General features: G+C 44.5%; 1 long non-coding RNA gene across 1 annotated transcript; it reads right to left on the bottom strand.

Annotated features, from left to right (window-relative positions):
- Positions 1-18,086: 18,086 nt before the first annotated feature.
- Positions 18,087-20,444, bottom strand: LOC123137005 (uncharacterized). The gene is made up of 2 exons (XR_006467623.1): positions 19,979-20,444; positions 18,087-19,580 (listed from the first exon to the last, which is right to left on the bottom strand). It is a non-coding gene; the product is annotated as an uncharacterized lncRNA (long non-coding RNA).
- Positions 20,445-21,047: the final 603 nt, after the last annotated feature.

Genomic DNA, 21,047 nt, shown 5'->3' with positions numbered 1-21,047 from the left:
CCTCGATAAATGGAAAAAGAAATGTTGACAAAGTTTGGGGACCAAACTTGAAGTAGAAAGGAAGTGGGGATTTTTCAAGTGTGTTATGGTGATTCCAAAGAATGGATTATTTTATAATAGCTCCACTAATATCGGGAGGATATATTATAAAGAGAAGTCATCCTTCCCTCGATTTAAATGGATCGAAGATCCATACAATTTATTTAGTTGATTTAAAAAAATAAATGGCATGATGGCATGATGACATGATGCGATGCAAAAATAAAAGAGCAAGCACAAAAGAAACACACGGCGAAACTCGGAAACCCTGGAAGTCTTCTGGAGCGTCGTTCTCGGGGCGTTACAGGGTATCCGGTACACCGTGCCACGTACCTACCGCATCACAGCCCACCCCTACGGTCAGCGCTGTCCACGGCCTCCAGTAGGCTACAAACACCAGAAACTACTTGCAACTCCTGGACAGAGGACTAGAGTGAATAAGAAGTCGAGCGGGGTCATATTTCAGGGCCCAATGCATGGTAGTAGTTGTATCTTAAATCACACATACAGATCTCAGTGCTTAAGGTCGGCTTCAATGAAACAACCCACCATGTACTCCTACATGGCCTTTCATCGATACCTATACCAAATCGTGTTCACCACATCACTCTCATTACCGGCATGATCATTTCACTCCAGCCCATCACCCAGATGAACCAGACCTGACACGACTCTAAGCATAGCAGGCACAGCAAGGTAGGAACAACACATACATATGGCTCAATCAACTCCTACACATGCTAGTGGGTTTCATCTAGTTACTGTGGCAATGATAGGTCATGCAAAGGAAATGGGTTCAACTACCATAGCACACAGCAGTTTGAAACGCGTTGTCTTAATGCAGTAAAAGAGAGCAGGAGCGAGAACATGGGATTGTATCAATATGATCAAATGGTTGGTTGCTTGCCTGATGGGTCGATGCACTGATATTGTTCTTCGTTGGGGTAATCACGATACTCCGCAGGGGCAGGACCTGCCGCAGAGAGCACCGACACACAACATCACCAAACAATATGCAACAATATGATGCATGCATGAAACATGGCAATATGGGTGTGTTGGGCTAATGCAACTAAAACCAGATGGGTTTGAACCATTTTAAATCAAAGATTCAAGTTTCAAACTCATACATGGCCCTTATAAGTGCTTAATCTAGTTCTGATCTAAACATCAGGTTAGCTTGCTTAAACATGCATGAAACCAGTACAGATGGATAGATTGGATTTTTCTGATCATTTTTCATATATAAAACTTTGCATTTGGAGTTACATATGATTTGCTATGAATTTTTGAAGTTTGGGGGATTTTCTGGAATTTATAAATCATTCTGGATTTATTTTAATTCCAGAAAAGGATTACTGCGTCAGCATGATGTCATGCTGACCTCAGCAGGTCAACAGGCCGGTCCAGGTCAAACTAACCAGTGGGTCCTGCATGTCAGTAGTTAATTATACTAACTTAATTTAGTTTAAACTAATCTGGGTTAATTAGCAGAGGGGGCCCCACTTGTCATAGACTCAGGGGAGTCAACCTGGACCCACCCTAGTCAAAGTCAAGGTCAAACACGCCGGCGTCTAGCCGCCGGCGAGGCCGAACGCGGCGGCGAGAGTGGTTTTGTGCACTCCGGCGACCAAATGGGCGGCGGAGAGCATCTACAGGTAGCTGGGACCGAGCCGCAGCTCTTGGTGAAGGTGGTTGAGCTCGGGGTGGCCGGAGACGTCGCCGGTGACGACTTTGGCGGTTGCCGGAGTCGGGTGAAGACGAATCCGAGGCTACGGCGCACGGCGAGGCACGTGGTGAGGTGTGTTGGGCCCCTGGGGACGCGGTGAGTGCGTTAGACAGGGTGGGGTGGCCGGTGGTTAGCCGGAGACACGTCGGCGACGAGTTCCGCGGCGGCGCGTGCGGTTGAGCTACGTGTGCTCGCGGTGGTGCACGAGAGCGAGAAAGAGAAGGGGGAGGAGGTAGCCAAGCTCCGGTGATCTCGAGGGAGCAGACGACGCGGTCGGGGACGAGCTGGTGCGGCGGCGATGGCGAAGGGGATCTCCGGCGGTGGCGAGGTCAAACGATGTCGGGGCGGTGGCTTCAGGGCAAGCGAGCGCTCGGGGTTCGGCTTGTTCGAAGGAGCGGAGGGCGTCGAAGCTCCTGGACACGGTGGCGCAGCGCGGGGTTGACGGAGAGTGCGACTATGGCGAGGGTGCGGCGACGGTGGCGTCGGCCATCGCGCGGGAGAACGAGGGAGAGGAGCTGGGGGAAGGGGCTGGTGTCTGCGAGGTCGGGGAAAGGGAGAGGGGTCGATCCCCGTCATCAGCTGGGCGAGGGGAGCGGCCAGGCGGCAGGCAGCTGCGTGGCATGCATGTTGTGCTCGTGTCGAGAAGCTGCCTGCCTGCCTGGCCAAGCCAAGCAGCTCGCTGGAGCGGTGGCTGGGCTGGGCCGGCAGGTGGGCCTGCTAGGTGGCGCCAGGTAAATCTTTCCCTACTTCCTGTTTTTTTTAATTTATTCTGTAGGTTTGTGGACTTATTAAAAATACCTAGACAACTCCTAAAATCACCAAACTGCACCTGGTCCTTAGTTGGAATAATTCCAGCATGAAACATTTTAGTTTGGGATTATTTGAGCATTTGCAATATTTTATAAATTTTAAATGCCCGAATTCAAATACTTATGATTTAATTCAAAAACCTTAGGATGACCTAGAAAACTGTGCATCACTTTTGGCAGAGGTTCTGAACCAAGACAAAAATGATGGACATTTTGGAAGGGCATTTCAGGTTCATTGAAAATATTTTTAGTAAACCCTAGTTGGATTCAGAGGGGGCTGGGGGTTCTGTCATCCCCATTTCAAGTTTATGTTGAGAAAAATAGACATGATGCAACACTCTAATGCATGAGCTAGCTAGGGTGTGACAACTGAAGACCAAGGCCACTGCTGGACGAGGCACTAGACCAAGTCCTCACAAGAAGCAGGTGGTATTTCAAACTCCATCTGATGATGAGGCTGATGTTGATGAATTAGCTGATATCATCAAGGACAGACAGCAGCAGGCCACTAGAGCCAAAGGGAGTGATGTGCCCCTTCTACTGAATCCGAAGAAGATCCTCGATTTCATTGATCTTTGGAACAAAGATCCCAATGCTCCAATGCCAGAGTTGGGCCTCACTCCTGGACAAAGTCACATGGTGACAGCGTTCATTGCTAAAGAAAAGTGGAAGTATGACCAAACCAGAGTGGCTAAGAAAGCGCGGTACAAGAAGCAGCGCTATCTAAAGGACAATGTCCTCAGTCTTTCGCCCGAGCAGCTCATTGCACTGCAAGCTGATATCAAAAAGCTCAATGATGAATTTGACGCCTACAAGGCTGAATGGCAGGGTGCCAAGGTCAGATTCGTCAAGCTGACGAAGAAATTCACTTCAAGTGACGCTACTCCTGTGCACATTGAAGTCATTCCGGCTGAAGAGTCTGCACAAGCCACTGAAGGAATTGCCAGCACAGCTGATGAAAATCAGGCTGCTGATGAAACTGCAAGTACCAGGGTTGCTGAAGAAATTCGTGCTTCTGAAGAAATTGCTAGGGCAACAACTAGTGTTGCGTCTGAAGAATCTGCCAGGCCAGCTGAAGACTTTGTTGCTGCGCCTGAAGAAATTGCTCAAGACAGGCCAACTACATCAGTTGTGCCTGAAGAAATTTATCCTACTCCCTCTGCTCCGTCTGCACCAACACCAAGCCCAATTCTTCCTTCTGCTCTGGAAGTGAAGAAAACCAAAGCTGCGGAGTGAGCTGCTCTGAAGAAGAGGAAAGCATCGGCTGCCTCAGAATCTTTGGCCCCCAAGAAGGCGAAGATTTTGACAAGTTCAATGGACAATCCCATTGATGTTGTTCCTCTTGCAAGCATGCCATCAAAGGAACTCGTTCCTTATGGTGAAGAATATCAGATTCCTGAAGAATCTGCTAAAGAAGATCCCTCTGCTGCTTCCACAAAGCAGATGGATGAAGAAATTAAAGTTGAGACTTTCACTTCAACTCCTCCAGTATCATCGCCAATGCCTCAGTTTACTGCTGAAGAAGCCGGTGTTGAAGAAATGGAAGTGGATGAGGATGTGGACATTGGCTGCACCACTCCAGTGATGAACGATGATTTTTGGGATAGTCAACACCCCAACTCTCCTCTGTTCACACCACTATAGCAAATTCCTTAGTCCCTAGCACCAACAGAAGTTCAGATGGGCTCTGAAGAAACACACACTGCCCCTTCCATTCATGAAGAAATTCCAGCCACTAGTGCTGATGAAAATGCTGCTGAACAAATTGAGGCCCAGGCTGCTACTGAAGCAGAAGATATTCCTCAGCCTGCGGCTCCAGAAATTGACATTCCAGAAGTTATTCTTCAGATCACTGACACACCTCAGCCACAACCGAAGAATCCATTCTCCAAAACTCCGAAGTTCAATGCTGATGCCTTCTTCAATGAGCATGTATTCTTCACTAATTACAATCCCTATGATTCTGCTTGTCTAAGGAGGAAGCGCTTCTGGACAGCCAGTCAAGCAAATTTCTATTCTTCAGTGCTATTCAACAAGGATAAAGTCTTCGACCATGAGCATATTCCTCACTTGGATATGGAATCACTGCCTTGCTTCACGCCAGTCCTCGCTGCCATTCATGATGCTGGCCTGCTCAATTTATGCACTGACACTTGCGATTGGAATGAAGAACTCATTCTTCAATTCTATGCGATGCTGCACATCACCGGCAATGCTGAAGATGTGAACTCATGGGTGTTGTACTGGATGGTAGAGAACACAAACTATAAGGCACTGGCCACTGAATTACTTCGTGCCATGCCTGTCAGTCCTCCCCAGAAGGTGCATGTCTCATCTACTCTGAAACTGAGCTGTCAGATCATTTCATGCAAGTGTTGATGAAGCCATTGAAGCCTGGACAAGCCTTAAGGACCAAATTCCTTGTGAAGGAATTGCAATATGTGCCAAGGACAGTCTATCGCATTCTGACGAAGACATTGAATCCAATCGAAGGCCACGACTCGAATGATGAAGAAGTCGTTGGCATCATGAAGAATCTGCTTTTCAACATCATGCACGGTGTTCCCGTGAACTATCATGATTTCTTCATGAGGACTTTGGCAAATGTTGCAATGTCCCCATTTGAGTTGAAGCCTTACGCTCCCTAGATTATGAGGTTCCTCAGATCAAGGTCCTCACTCAACTACAAAGCTAATACACTCAACCATGGCAGCTACTTGCCCCCAATTGAAGTCCTCAAACAGACATTTTCCTCAGCTGATGAAAAGGGAAAGGCCACTGCTATTATTGATGAGGGCATTCGACCATTGGATGGACCGTTTCGCAAAGCTGCTTCTTACTCCACCAATGGTGACTCTTCTACTCATGATTCTGCCACCAATGCATCCAAGCAAAGTCCTCGGGCAACAACTCCAAGGGTGATGACTGATCGTGAGCTTCTCCTCAGTCTTCATCAATGGTGGATCGCAATCACAAATGGGTAAAACGTCAGTTTGGTTCAATTCTTCACAACATGATTGCCACATATAATTCAGTGAAGAAGAACAACTACTACTAAATGAAGTTTTTGATCGCACCTGGGCTACACTGTCTCACCTTTACGGTGATGAAGATCTCAAGCAGATGGGCTTCAAGCAGGACTTTGGATGGTCTAAGCCTCCTCTGAAGAAATTCAAGAAAGTTGAAGTTCCTCCTCTGGTGCCCAGCTCATATTCTTCATCCCGTGATACTTATGAAAATGAAGATCTGGACGATACTGCAGCAGGCCCTTCTCCAACAAACGACTCCAACAACGATGACGCTCCTCCATCAACTTTGTGAAGAAAGTCTTCAGGGGCGTTAGTCCTCACTTTTCGTCCCTTTTGGTGATTTGATGACAAAGGGGGGGAAATTTGAGTTAGTCTTCAAGCGGGTCTATATACATGGGCATTTTTTGGTTAAGTTGCAACTTTCGCTCTTTTGAAGGTTTTGTTGATTGAGTTGTAAACTTAAGTCCGATGGTGAACTGATACTTTTGCTCTATTTTGCTGCATGCTATTTCCTCATTAATGCTATGCACGCATGCTGAACCACATCAGTCACCATATTTCATCATGCATTTCAAATTCTTCATTCTATATGTTAAATGTGTGTATGAATTACAAGATATAGGGGGAGATCTCCATGATTCTACTCTTCAAAGGTGCATTGCTTCAAAAGCAAATTCCTTACTACGCACATCTTCAGGGGGTGTTCTTCTATATCTTGCAATCAAATTCCTCAATATTGAGTACTTTCAATTCATATGTTTATCTCCATTGAAAACTTAACCTTTATTGTCATCAATCACCAAAAAGGGGGAGATTGTAAGTGCATCTAGTGCCCCTTAGTGATTTTGGTGTATTGAAGACTTATAGGTTAAGGGACTGATATGTTTGTGAGTGTACACGGGCTCTATAAGTCAATGAGGAGTTTGATATAAACAGTGAAAGTTGACCCCTAAAAATGAATGTCTTCGGCTGAAGATTTTGGTTCTCCTGAAAACTTTGAAAGTGAAGAAATTGGTGTGACCGTGAAGACTTGATATTCTTGTGAGGACTATGAAGAGTGAATACTTTTGTTTTCATAGTTTCATTTTATTTTTCTTGAGTCATAGGAAACACTGTACTTTTAAAGGGGGTCGAGGTAATACCTAGGAAACTAATTTCCAAGTGATGCTCATCTCAAAATCCTACACCTACCCAATCCTTCGAGTGTAGCCATTGGAAATCTCATATCAGTTTAGTCCATTTCTTCAGTGCCAGAGACAAAGATATTCTGGTCTCTGAGGAATTTGTTCTAACTGAGGAGTTAGGAATTCACCAGTGCGGATTGCCTACATAGTGAGGAACATGATAGCCTTGAGGAATTCGAACCTCAAATATCCGACCGTTACTGAGCCGTGCACCAGCTGTTCCAAAATATCCTACCACCTAACGGTCATATCAGCCAAGGGCATTTATGTCTTATCATGTCGGGCTGCTCCATAGGCTATAAATAGTCGCCCCCTAATACCACTAGATGGTTGGCTGCTCCAAGAAAAACTGACACTTGTCATTTGAGAGCATCCCATCCTCCGAGGACTTTGAGCGAAAATCATCAAGTGAGGAAAACCGAAATCCCATACCCAAACCTACAAACCCCAAAGTGATTGAGCATCACTGAAGAGATTGTTCCTGTGTGGAATTGACGCTTGTTACCTTTGAGGATTGTGTATCCTCCAGACGGTTAGGCGTCATGGTCTGAGCACCCAAGAGGAATTGTGGGTTGCCGAATGACCAAGTCTGTGAAGGTTTGGAAGTCACCTGTGATGACTTACCACTACTGTTGGGCGAGGTCTGTGTGATCTTAGCTCAAGTTGAATATGGTGAGGACTGTGTGTCCGGGACTGTGTGTCCTCGAGTTTAAATACTCAGCCGCTCCAACCAGACGTACAACTGTCACAGCAGTTGGATCTGGTCTACCAAATCATTGTCTTCACCAAGCCAACTGGTTCTATTTCCTCAACCCTTTCATTTCCTCATTTATGTGTTGATGAACCTGATCATTACTATTTGAAGACTTTGACTGAAGACTGTCTCTAATTCCTCAATCCTAATTCTTCAGTCTGTTTTGTCTTCATCCCGCTTATCCTGTGTTTACGCTTTCTGTACTCTGTGTTTGTCTTTCATTTCATCATGATGACTATGATGTTGCTCTGTTATGCTTATACCTGAGTACTTATTCCGATGCAAGTAGTTCTTCGCTTAGGAATTTCCTCACCCTGAAATTCCTCATTGAAGAATTCATAAAAATTGCCTATTCAACCCCCCCCCTCTAGTCTATGTAACGCACTTTTAGGGTATATATAGCCTCCATGGAAAATCCAACCATTCCACACTTTTGACTCATCTCGGTGGCACCGATTAGTTAAACTCGGCGGCAGCGATCTGTTCTAAAATATGAATATTAGGAATCTCGGTGAGGGGACAACTCGGTGGGACCGATGTGCTAGGGCTTAGGGCAAACCTCGTATTGGTGGCACCGATTGCATCAACTAGGTGAGACCGAAGTGAAGCAATAAGGCAACAGAGAGTTGGCAAGCCATTTTGATGAGACCGATCACAATTCTCGGTGAGATTGAAATAATTGCAACAAGCAACAAAGAGTTGGCAAGGCCATCTCGGTGAGACCGAGATCCATATCGGTGTAACCGAACTGTTAGGGTTTTGGCTGAGGCTATGTCAGAATGAACTCGGTGGCTCCGAATGTAAGATATCGGTGGGGCCGAGTTGGAGTTTAGGGTTTTGAGATATTTGGATAGATAAAGTGGTTGAGGGTTTTGGAGCAATATCACTAAGCACTTTGAGAAAGTAGACCGGTAAGAACCACCTCATCCCCTTTGAATGATATTGGCTTTCCTATGGACTCAGGATCATTTACACAAAGATGAAGAGTCTTGAGCTTTTGCCAATCCTTGTCCTTCGCATTTTGAGGGGTCCACATCTCTATGTCATGCCATGCCATACATTGAACATCCTGAAATATCTATCTTGAATGGATATTAGTTCAATGAGATATATGTTGTTATGAATTACCAAAACCACCCGGAGATTAGTTGCAGTTTCAGCCGTAGGTCGAGGACGGTGGAAGAGGGCCCGCGCGTGGTGATGTTGTCGTGGATGTTCCTGTTTGAGGTCCAGGTCGATGGCAGCTAGCTAGGCCACGCCAGGCGCCGCCATTGCCGTGCATGCCCTCGACGTGACCGCGTAACGGTCGTGCCGGGACGGGGCTGTCCTGCTCAAGGATGGCGCCAGTCTATGGGAGAGTGTCGGCCTCGGCGAGGCCTCTGCCTTGACGGCGGCGGGACGAGCGGCGGCTTCTCCCTCGGTGCGGCAACGACGACGGCGGCCTCTGCCTTGGTCAGGGGCGGGACGTGCAATGACGGATTGGAGAGATGACTGTGGAGGCATCGCTTGGCTCACGAGGACGCAGGGATCCCGACGCTACTTAGAGCGCTATCGTCAAGTCCATGGAAGATCTGGAGCACCTGGAGCACGAGGCGGTGTCTCGGAGCTCGCGCCAACGCCTATTGTAGGGGGACGAGAGGAGCTTGTGTGCCCGTCCATAAAGACGCCGACGCGGTCGGGTGGCCCCGGCTCCTGCCCGCGAAGCTTGGGATGGCGAGACCAGCTCCAGTTCGTTCATGTAACGCCACCGGAGCACGAACCAGATTGTTTTTCTTTTTCTTTTTCTTTTCTTCCAAAGATAGATGGACCCACACGACCACATATGATGATAATGTTCACCAAACATCATTGTTACATGTGAGATGTTAAGTGATGACACGTCAGCCTGACTGAAGGGCCTCATCTGTCATAAATGCGCTCAACTGAGTCAAATCCGCCGATCGGTGTTATTTGCAAAAAGATTACCGTAGACATATGGTATCTTTTGCCAAAAAAATTTGTAAAGTCGTGATTTCTGTAATCTAGTCCTCAGTGCGGTTGGTTCTTGCAATTTACTCAAACGAAAGGAAGAAAGCAAGTACTCTACCATTCTTTCTTTTGATATTAATAATTGCTACCACTAATTCCTTTTTTTAAGGGCCACCACTATTTCTTTCCAAGCGCGGCAGCCACCAAGAAATAATGACCACCCGGAGAAACAACACGAGATCCACTTTGGTGAGGATCGCATCGGCGACGGAGATGCCCAAAGATCCTACCTTTACTTGCAAGAGAACAAGCGAGATCTTTGTCCTTGGTGGCCAACACATGCGCACACAAGTTCGCTTCGGCCAAGAGGTGTGCGAGGGGCCAGCCAGGAACGGATCTGTCAAGCCCGGGACTGTCGCCACCAACCTACTCTAGTCAATTCGCTCCCGGCTTTGGACGGCCACCATTCATCCTACTCCTACTCCTACATGGTGACGGGCCCGATGCGATCTGCGGGATATTTGTGCATTTGTTACAACACATGGTGACGATCTTATTAAACTCATGCGGGTCGAGGTGGTGTGATAGTTCCAGATCGTAGCGACGTGGCTAAGGCTTCAAAACGAATAATGGTAACATGGAAAACTGAATTATAGGACCGCAAGAGCCTGACCAAGCCACGGTTTATTTCGTGGTTTTTTTCTTTTCACTTGCCCGTGCATTTTTTTTAAACAAATTACATACACAGACGCTTATGCGTACGCACATACACTTACAACTATGAACGTAAACACGCACATCATATCTTTATAAGTACCTCCGAGAGACTGAGCCTGCACATCATCTTAAGATTTACGAAGTCGCATTGTCGACGGGGAGTCTCCTCCAACTGAACGCACATTACTAAAGGCCTGAAATAAATTCAAAAAATATGAGTATCACCTAGAACTTAAACTTCGGTGGATTGGTGATACCACTTGCCCGTGCATTATAACAGGTATCAGTATTCTACTAGTACATTAGCTCATGATTTATCACTGCCCATGATTTAACAGTTTATATTAATGTGACAGTAAGAAATTGTTTTTCAAATCCCATCAGTGGTTTACTATTTGGTTCAGGATTTTATTTTGTAATCATTATAAGCTTATCAACGAAAACACAAGTTTATTTGATAAATCGATAAAAAGTAGTTTAGGATTTTATTTTGTAATCATTATAAGCTTACCAAAGAAAACGCAAGGTTATTTGATAAATTGATAGAAGGTGGGATAGTTCACGCGGGTTTCTAAGTAATGATGCTCAAGAAAAGGATGCAAGGTTGGACAAAGTACTTTGCCTCACTGAAAAATGAATGCTATTATTTTTGGACGCTGATAACTGACACACGTGTGGCACAATGGACACCCGACCACACGACTCGTTCGGCCGTACCCAGGAGCCAGCCCCCATGACCCTGTGCGGGCGAACATTAAAACTGCCCACACATTTCAGCGCAGCTACGACGGCCCCACACGATCCTGTGGGGCAACTGCTCACCCCACCCCATGAGCGCGAACGCGTGTGTAACTAAATTTAGTTGCCATGTCTAATCACTATAGTTGCCATGTAATTAAATATAGTAGCCATGTGTAACTAATTGGAGTTGCCATATATGGTCAAACCATAGTTTTCATGTATGGTCAACCATAGTTGTCGTGTGTGATTAACTAGTATGCCACATGTGGTCAGACCATCGTTGCCATGTATTATCAACCATAGTTGTCGTGTGTGATTAACTAGGTGCCACATATGCACAATTGTAGTCGTCATCTGTCATCGTGCAAGCGCTGTGTGGGCGAAAAGCAGTTTCACCCACACGTGCGGGCGAGCGTCGTGTGTCCATTCGGGCGAGGAGCGTCCATACGTGTGGCACTAAATGATAACGCCCACACGATGTTGGGTGCTTAGGTGGCTCTTGACCCAGATGGTAATTGCTGCAATATTCACGCAAATGAATCGAACGACATAGACTGTGTTTGGGCCATGTTGATAAGTGCCACACGTGTGCGCGTTATCAATTAGACTATTTTTATCAATAATGGTGGGTTCCACTGGCGGGTCACAAAACACTTCTCCCTCTCTCTATGTGTGTGTGTCCTCGTGTCGCCCCTGTGGACGGGCGGAGGGAGCTCTAGATCCACCGCCACTAGCCTCCTCCTCCTCCTCCGCCGTTATTCGCCGTCGCCGGCGTGTGCTGAAGGGCAAAGTATGGTAGGCCTAGGTGGCGACGGTGCCATCTCTCCTCCTGCCCGAGGGTGGCGGAGCGGCGGTGAGTGCTCGCGGCGGCTGCAGGGCATGCAAATGGCTGCGTAGCGGCTCCCTCTCCCATGGCGTCGGAGGCGTCTGACGTGAGACTCCTCTCGAGTGCGGTTGGGGCTTGAGTCAGGTGGCTCTCTATGACGCCCGGATAATTAGGCTACAGTAATCCCACATTAGCGATGCCACGTCACATCGGAAACTGTTGATAATCTCGCGTTAGTTCGAAACAGATTCAAATTTAAAATTTGAATTAAAGTGAAAACAATTAGAGTTTTCAAAAGTCAAAACTAAAATTGTTCCTAATGTGTCAAATAATCCATAATAAATGTTGGTGAAGAAATTATCTTTTAACAAAATATTTAAATGCAAGTAATAGCAATAACAGCAAAAACAATTAATTAAATGCCTTTTTATAATTAATAAGATATTAAACCACTTTATTTAGTTGCCAAACATTAATGGGGTGGTAGCATACTTATTAATACTAATTTAGGTGCTAGTTGTAGTTTTTGTAAACCTAGATTTAAAAAAGAAACTAAGCTAAAACAGAAAAGAAATAAAAATAAAAGGAAAGAAAAACAATAAAAAAATAAAAAAATGAAAAGACCCCCCGGGCCAACCGACCTAACAGGCCGACCCAGTTGGCCACTTCAGCCGGCCCAACCTCCCCTCTGGCCTATAGACCGAATCCTAGCCACCCCCCGATTCCCCACCACCCCACTACCCCCCGATCCCTTGTTCTCCGACACCGCCGCCACCACACACAACACACCCACCCACACGCACGCATCGTGCCAGGAGAGGGGTGCCCCTGTCCGATCCCAGTTTTTCTCATCCCAATAGCTAACTCAGGAACGATGAATCATCATATTTACAAAAACAAGAGAGGTCGAGTTCATACCAGCTTTTCTCATCCCAATAAGTCCATCATATATCATCATTATTGCCTTTCACTTGCACGACCGAATGATGTGTATAATAATAAGAGTGCACGTGCATTAGACTAAGCTGGAATCTGCAAGCATTCAACTCAAGAGAGAAGACAAGTCATATGGGCTCTAAGTTAAATAAACAATCATGCAATTAAGAGCCACTAAGCATTTTCAATATACTCTTCCCGACCCCCAAAAGAAAGAAAAGAAAATAAAACTATTTACACGGGAAAGTTCCCAACAAGTAGAAGAAGAACGAGAAATCTTTTTGGGTTTTTCATTTTAATTTCTACTACAAGAAAGGAAATTAAACTAACTAATTTTTTGGTTTTTCTTAAGGTTTATCAAACACACAAGAAAAAAACTAGAAAAAGAAATTTAAACTAACATGGATAATACAATGAAAGAGTGTGAGCACCCACGACTAGTGTGTGAACATGAATGTAAAGTCGGTGAGAAATACGAACTCCCCCAAGCTTAGGCTTTTGGCCTAAGTTGGTCTAATACCAAGGACCGCTGCTACTCTCCCCGGTGTAGTGGGAAGTGTAATCAGGATACCACTGGCTGGTCATCTCCGAATCCCACTAAACAGATGATGCACGATAAGGGTCCAATTCAGGTTCCGGCTCAGGTTCAGGTTCCGGAGTAAAAGCTTGGGCTAGATGGTTGTTCACCGCTTCCGGCGTAACAAGGCGATTTTCTGCAAGCAAGTCAAATAACAGAGGTGCAGGCAAAATAATAAACTCAAAGTGTTTCTTATTGAATCTAAGTCTGTACAAGAGCATTTTCTCTTCGTTGTCAACAATAAACTTGTGTGCTATCATGCTCTTGTAATCTAAAATGTGAGGAGGTAATTTTGTCTCCTCCTCCTCAAGGTGCCTAATGGGTATCTGAAAATGTTCAGCAAGACGCGCAACATAGATACCTACAAATATGGGGCCTTTTGTACGATTCAGGGCTAGCCGTTTAGCAACGACGGCACCCATACTAAAAGTATTGTCTCCCAGCAAAGCATGTTGAAGAATAATAATATCTGGAATGCTCAAGTTTCCACTATTCCCACGACCAATCAAGCATCTACTAGCAAATATGGCAAAGTAGCATAAAACAGGAAATGTATGCTAGAGACTTTTGCCTCAGAGCCCTTCTTTGGCTCTTCTACAGCAATAGTTTTAACAAAGCCATCCACATCTTCACGATGGGGTTCCTCTAATTCTCCCTCATAAGGTATCCTACACACTGCGAAAAATCACGTAAAGACATTTCTCTGAATTCATCATATAAATGAAATGATACTGCAGGCGTTGACTTCTTAGGATAATAATAAAAGTTTTGCACGAAAGTATTGGTAAGTAAGAGATACTGATCGATTCGGTCGTTCATGAAACCGGTGAGGCTTGCAGTCCCGATTAAAGCATAAAAGTCTTCATGAATTCCGGCTTCTTTCAAGAAATCATCACACGGCCATTCACATGACCGTACTTCCGCTAAGCGAGGAAGATTGTACTTGGGTTTTTCCTTCTCTTTGTCTTGTTTTTCCTTAGAGCTTTGGCTAGAAGAGCCTTTAAAGAGCCTCCTTAACATTTTCTGAAAATTTCTGAAATTTTAGTAACTTCAAAATAAAAGTGCATAAAACTAAACAGGATTGATAGCAACTACTCCTACAAGTGCCTAGAGCCTATATCATGCATTAGAATTGCTTGGGACTTCAAAAATTTAACATGCAATCTCAAGAACATGGTCACCTAAGTAGCAAAAATTTGCAATGAATAAAGCACTAGAACAAAAACTATTTGGACCAATGGAGGAGTCGCATACCAAGCAACAATCTCCCAAAGCAGTTTTGCGAATGGAGCTTTGAGATAAGAGATCGAAAATCGCAGCAAAACGAGCTAGAACTCGGGCTTGAGTTGGATGGGGATTTTTTTGGGTATAAGATGAAGTGTGTGGGTGCTGGCATAAGTGGAGGGGACCCACCAGGGGCCCACGAGACAGGGGGCGCGCCCTACAGGGGGGGGTGTCCTCTCTCGTGGCCTGGTGATTGCCCTTTTTGCAGTGTTTTTAGTGCCTAAAATCCTCAAATATTCCAGAAAAAATCATACTAAATATGCAGGGCATTTGGAGCACTTTTATTTCCGGACTATTTTTTAATGCACGGATAATTCAGAAAATAGACGGATAATACTATTTTTGCTTTATTTATTCTAAATAACAGAAAGTAAAAAGAGGGTACAGAAGGTTGTGCCTTCTAGTTTCATCCATCTCGTGATCATCAAAATGAACCCACTAACAAGGTTGATCAAGTCTTGTTAACAAACTCATTCCGAATAACACGGAACCGGAGAAATTTCGAATAACACTAAGTTACCTCAACGGGGATATGGAAATCCCCAACAATAAGAATATCATACTTTTTCTTGATAGTAGGGAGAGGAAATTCAAAACCTCCAAAAATTATAGTTGGAACTTTTTCAATATAATTGATGCTATGAACTTGAGATTGTTTCCTCAGAAAATGTACCGTATGCTCATTACCATTAACATGAAAAGTGACATTGCCTTTGTTGCAATCAATAACAGCCCCTGCAGTATTAATAAAGGGTCTACCAAGGATGATAGACATACTATCGTCCTCGGGAATATCAAGAATAACAAAGTCCATTAAGATAGTGACATTTGCAACCACAACAGGCATGTCCTCACAAATACTGACAGGTATAGTAGTTGATTTATCGGCCATTTGCAAAGATATTTCAGTAGGTGTCAACTTATTCAATTCAAGTCTACGATATAAAGAGAGAGGCATAACACTAACACTGGCTCCAAGATCACATAAAGCAGTTCTAACATAGTTTCTTTTAATAGAGCATGGTATAGTTGGAACACCCGGTCTCCAAGTTTCTTTGGTATTCCACCCTTAAAAGTGTAATTGGCAAGCATGGTGGAAATTTCAGCTTCCGGTATCTTTCTTTTATTTGTGATGATATCCTTCATATACATAGCATAAGGATTTACTTTAAGTATATCAGTTAAGCGCATACGTAAGAAAATAGGTCTAATCATTTCAGCAAAGCGCTCAAAATCCTCATCATCCTTTGACTTGGATGGTTTGAGAGGAAAGGGCATGAGTTTCTGAACCCATGGTTCTCTTTCTTTACCATGCTTCCTAGCAACAAAATCTCTCTTATCATAATGTTGATTCTTTGATTGTGGGTTATCAAGATCAACAGGGCGTTCAATCTCTACATCATTGTCTTTGCTAGGTTGAGCATCAACATGAACTTTATCATTAACATTATCACTAGGTTCATGTTCATCACCTGATTGTGTTTCAGCATAAGAAATAGAAATATCATTGGGATTCTCAGGTGTGTCTACAGTAGGTTCACTAGAAGCATGCAAAGTTCTATCGCTTTTCTTCTTCTTTTTAGAAGAACTAGGTGCCTCTAAATTATTTCTCTGAGAATCTTGCTCGATTCTCTTAGGGTGGCCTTCAGGATACAAAGGTTCCTGAGTCATTCTACCAGTTCTAGTAGCCACTCTAACAGCAAAGTCATTTTTATTATTTAATTCAGCAAGCAAATCATTTTGAGCTTTAAGTACTTGCTCAGCTTGAGTAGCAACACTACTGGAAACAGGGAATTTGCCATCAGCCAGCTCTTTGCCATGTGCCAGCTGATGGCAAAGAACGTCTTTGCCATCTTCTTATAAAAAACAGATGGCAAAGAACTGACAGATGGCAAAGAACATGGTTGCCTTCAGCCAATTCTTTGCCATCTGCTAGTGGATGGCAAAGATTCTTTGCCATCTGCCTGCAGATGGCAAAGAGGTTGGCAAATCCTGTGGCCGTCAAGCGTGTAACGGCGTACCAGCCCCACCTCTTTGCCATCTGCCAGCAGACGGCAAAGATTCTTTGCCATCTGCTGGCAGATGGCCAAGAGATGGGGTTATTTTTTTCCAGGTAAAAAAAACTGTGGGGTTATCCCCTTCCTCTCTCTCCCCACCCATCCAGGTAAAAAAAACGACCTTCGCATCCCATCCAGCCCCCGTCGATGGCGCTCTAGGCTCGCCCGCCGCCACCCTGTCACCGGCCCCGTCGCTCCCCCGCCCTGTCACCGGCCGCGTCCCTCCCCCGCCCCATCGCCGTCTCTCCCCCGCCCCGTCGCCGGCCCTCCCCCGACCTAACTGTGGGTCAGGCCGGCCGCCACCGGCGCCAAGCCCCCGAGAGACGCCACGACCTCCACCGAGCAGGAGCAGTAGCTCGCCTCCTCGTGGCGCGGCACCTACGGGGAGCCGTCGCCGTCACCATTAGTGTCCTCGACGGAGGCGCAAGATCCCACGGCGCTGCGCGTGGGGATCATCGGGTTCGGCAACTTCGGGCAGTTCATCGCCACGGGCATCCAGCGGCAGGGCCACGCCGTGCTGGCCACCTCCAGATCCGACTACTCCGACTACTGCTCCGCCCACGGGATTCGCTTCTTCAGGTGACCAGCCATGCCAACCCACAAACCTATCTTTCTTCGATTCCGGTCCAGATGCAACTGCAAGGGGATCGATCGATCATGCTGTGAAATGTTGACAACAATAGAAGCTTGGAGGCGCTGTGCGAGGAGTAGCCGGACGTGCTGCTGGTTTGCAGCTCCATCGTCTCCACAGAGTCCGTCGTCCGCGCCATCCCCCTCACCAAGCTCCGCCCTGACACCATCGTCGCCGACGTGCTCTCCGTCAAGTAGTTCCCTTGCAACCTCCTCCTCGAGGTACTTACATCAGCTACAAATCTTAAACCCAAACTGTACTTACCATTGATGATCACACCAGTACCAATACCACTATTTCTTCTCGAAGTAGTAGTAGCTGTCTCTAGTTGAAATTTTGAACGGAACATCAGTCGTAACACTTTTCAGCACCTACCGCTAAACGTACTTTTCCATGCCGCACTTTTAGCAGTGACGTTGAGTTAACTAGATGATGCCCCCGCGCGTTGCTGTGGGAATTGGTTGCAGCATACTTAAGTGAGACTTTTTTTGTAGGAATATGAACATTGACAATAAAATGACAATCAGAACTGAAAATTATACTACGATTTACAATACTTGATTATATTATATAGTTTAAAATATCCATTGCATATAAGTAGCATAATAGAATGCATGGTGGTTCTGTATCCATGCATGGATGTGGCAGACTCCTTTCAGCAAAACCAAAGTGAATAGTTGTCTTAGCATAGTAATCAGTAAGGTGGACTGAGGGATCATTTCACATCTCTGAAGTTTTGTATATATAGTATAAGGTTGCTCTTACTTTTGTTCACGATGTGTATTGCAAGGTAGCAGTGTCAATGGAATTAAAGGCTGCCAATGTTGTCTGAATAGAAATATAGGATCCATGGAATTCCATATAAAAGGCTTATAAGCTAGAATTGACAAACCATATTCTAAATGAAAACAAAATATAAGTTAACTGTCTTCTTGACTGAAGTTCTACAATGATAAAAATTAGCTCGATGCAAGTGTAGAGAAAAAAATCTTCACCCATCAATCATATGTGGGATCCTAATCCAAGGGTAGAGAAGGTTGTCGGCCATCAGTGTTGTGTGAACTCATATTGATATATGGGAATAATATAAAACAATGCCTAGACTGCAAGGTGTACATGTTTGGTTCTGCACAAACGAATAAACCATGTTATTGCTAGAACATCGGATCATAGTATTAAGTTATCATAGTTTAAAAAAGTATTTAAGGATGAATCGTTTCTATATGATTGATAACATGTATACTTACGGTAACAATTGAAAAAAATGGCACATACACTTAATTTGTCAGAAACACACTACATACGACTAACTTTTATGCCATTCATATCTAAGACATCCACTTATGTCTTCTTTCAAGCTTGTCACTATATTCTATGACAATATAACCAAAGGGCTGATAAATAGAATATGTATTTGGAAATTAAAATCTTCATTGGTCATTCATATCGATTCAAGAGTAGAGAAGGTCGTCGGCTGTCAGTGTTGTGTGAGATTATATGTATTTGGTTAAAATATAAAAGAATGGCTATAAAGTGTTGTATACATGCAAGAATAAAGAAGCAAACCATGTTATTGCTTGAACATCCAGACTGTAGAATAGAGATAATCACAAAGCGACTATATTAAACATAAAATTCTTGACAGGGTTATCTTATATCATACGAAGTATAGTGTTAATCTTTGCAGTAGAAGCAATGCCCTGCGGTCAGAAGGTTGAACCGGAACCAAGACGCAGGTAGTTGCGACAATCCTGATGAACAACAGTGAGAGGGGAGGGGAAGGAATGAAAAAGCATCAGGCATGAATGATTAACAAAATAGAAAGAAAAACCTGAGTGTATGATCACAGACACGCAAAAGAAAGGGAGAGGATTACGTGTGCAAAGTGACAGAACTTTACTTAGTCATCAGAGCTACATCATGGACATGGTAAGGGAAACAAATACCTTTTTGGAGCCTTGCAGGGTGGTTATTGCCCCTGATACTTAGACTATGTTTGTGACCATCAGAGTTAGGAATCTCCCTTTGCCCTTCTAATAACGACCACAAATAGCTGTAAGTCGGACTTTTGTACAAATTTCTTACTAATGCACTTCTGTATTTCCTACTCCCCACAAAACGACAATTAGAAATTATAATAAGCATGATGTATTGAGATATGCATTTACCTTAATCTGATGATCCATGTAGCTACTATTTTCATGGCAACATGTAGACAATACTTTAGGCGTACATGAGTTGAAATATTATTTATATACTGACTTTGATTGTCCATGGTAGTCTTGATTCTTGAAAGAAACTGAAATAAAGAAGAAATACTCCTGGTAAAGCTGAAACATGATGGTGAGACGACATATGCTTGAAGATCTAGAAGTAAACTTTAAAACATAGAGCTACAGATACAATCTGCAGTCCTCAAGAATTGCTTGAACTGCTTGACAATCTGATCTAATCTTTTTTCCTGTTATGGTATAGTGCATGTCAGAGCTCCAACCCTCCTAGTATCATAACCATCTATGCTTCTTGTACTGATGCAGGAAATTGGATAGCGTAATTCGAAAGTAATCCAGAAGAACAAAACAATAAACATGCATCAGTGGGAATTCAAATAGTATGAACACATGCATCACTATGATATAGTGTTAATCTCAACATACAAATAAATAAACATGCAAACAATACGAAAGTCTAGAAGACCTGCGAACGCCTAATGCGGGGTGGGGAAGTTGAGCGGCGGATGCGCGACACCGAGCAGGGTTGGCCACTCCATGGGGAGCCTTCCCGGCCTTCTGTCGAGGCACCTGACACGCGACCGCATGGTAATCGCCGGGAGTGGCCAGGGTCAATGTCGGTGTAGTGGAATCCACCGCGAGGGGCTCTTCTTCCAGGGCGGCTGTTCCTATGCCGGGGAAGCCGGAGGCAGGGCGGGTAAGACCGCCTACGGATCTCATCGCAAGGAGGGACGACCGCCATCGCATATACCTTGCCAAATCGCATGCGGCCCGGGGATATATAGCAGATGGTAAGAGTAACTGAATCGATGGAGTAATTGCATAGTGGGATTTGATGGAGATTGGAGAAGATGAATAGGGAGAGGAATACGCTGCATGGGGAATTGGTGAGGCGCTAGTCACATTAATGTTTTTTTAGAATCCATTGAAGTTTTTTTTTAAACGAAAGAGACGTACATGGGCAGCCTCTCTAGTCGGACCTACCAGCAATAACTGAAGCTAATTTGGCTGTTTCACTGTGTGGGTCCCATGTGTAAGCCTAAAACTAAACGCTGATGTGGCAGTGCTGGTGATGTGGATAGGCTGCATGTTGAGAGAAATACCATAGTGGGGATGAACTACTTAGGTATTATAGATACAGTTTTGGGGAAAAAAATCCTATGAAACCGGGTCTCACAGGCCAACAGGTGAGACCCATCCTGATGAATGCCACGTGGCAATGTCAATCTTAAAGCACTAGTCGTCAACCCGTGCAACTTGCACGGGCTAGCTATTTTTCCTAAACAACAACAACAAATCATTCAGATGGTTTAGACTGTAAGTAAATGGCAACAATGTTCAGTGTGAATATCAACAAAGTATAGTTAAACCTGAATAAGGCACCCTTTCATTTTTTTTCATGTTGACCAAGTTATTTTTAGATTCTCTGTTTTGACATTTGTTGAAAATAAGATGAGATCCACCTTTTAATTTATTGAAAGGAAAGTGAATGGCCTCTGATGGATTAGTACCCCGTTGTAGATATTTCACCTAGG

The sequence above is a fragment of the Triticum aestivum genome, chromosome 6B (assembly GCF_018294505.1).
Source record: "Triticum aestivum cultivar Chinese Spring chromosome 6B, IWGSC CS RefSeq v2.1, whole genome shotgun sequence".
NCBI classification, from domain to species: Eukaryota; Viridiplantae; Streptophyta; class Magnoliopsida; order Poales; family Poaceae; genus Triticum; species Triticum aestivum.
The sequence above is the reverse complement of the archived record's forward strand: the minus strand, read 5'-3'. Positions and strand labels throughout refer to the sequence as shown.